The following is an 803-nucleotide window of genomic DNA, read 5'->3' as shown; positions in this document are numbered from 1 at the left end:
GGGGTGGGGTGGGGTAGGAGAGCAGCTTTCTGCGGGTTGACGTTGCTGATACAGTGGGCACAGCTCAAGTAGGGGAGACACGATTTCGGTTCTAATATATGAATGTGTAGATGCGTGTGGTTATGTGGATGCCTGGATGAATAGATGGAGAGATGGGAGATAGATGAATGGATAGGTGGGTGGATGGATGGATGGATGAATGGAGATAGATGATAGATAGATGATAGATAGAAAGATAGATAGATAGATAGATAGATAGATAGATAGATAGATAGATAATGATAGGCACTCAGAAAGATGGACAGATGGATGTATGGGTAGATGGGAATAGATGAAACAGAGAAGGATATATAAATCAGTAGATGAAATGGATGATGGATGGATGGATGGATGGACGCATGAATAGATATAGATAGATAATGATAGGCACTCAGAAAGATGGATGGACAGATGGATGGATGGGTGGGTAGATGGAAAGATAGATGAGATAGAGACAAGGATATATAAATCAGTAGATGAAATGGATGACGGACGGATGGAAGGATGGATGGACGGACGGACAGGTAGATGGAAAGATAGATGAGATAGGTGATGGAGACAAGGGTATATAGATCAAAGGATGAAATAGATGATGAATACATGGATGGATGGACGGACGGACAGACGGACAGATGTGTAGACAGAAACATGCATGAGGTAAGTAATAGAGACGGACAAGAGTAGGTAGACCAGTGGGTGGAGTGGATGATGGGTGGGTGGACAGATGGGCAGATGTGTAGACGGAAGGATACATGAGATAGACA

General features: G+C 43.3%; 1 protein-coding gene across 1 annotated transcript in view; it reads left to right on the top strand.

Annotated features, from left to right (window-relative positions):
• The window catches only part of STS (steroid sulfatase (microsomal), isozyme S), a gene marked incomplete at its 3' end in the record, with an annotated part of 35,096 nt that overhangs the window by 3,527 nt on the left and 30,766 nt on the right, over positions 1 to 803 (top strand). The gene's annotated exons all lie outside the window — the stretch shown is intronic.

This window comes from Myotis davidii, unplaced genomic scaffold (genome assembly GCF_000327345.1).
Source record: "Myotis davidii unplaced genomic scaffold, ASM32734v1 scaffold1277, whole genome shotgun sequence".
Lineage (NCBI taxonomy): Eukaryota > Metazoa > Chordata > Mammalia > Chiroptera > Vespertilionidae > Myotis > Myotis davidii.
This window is presented reverse-complemented; position numbering and strand designations above follow the sequence as displayed.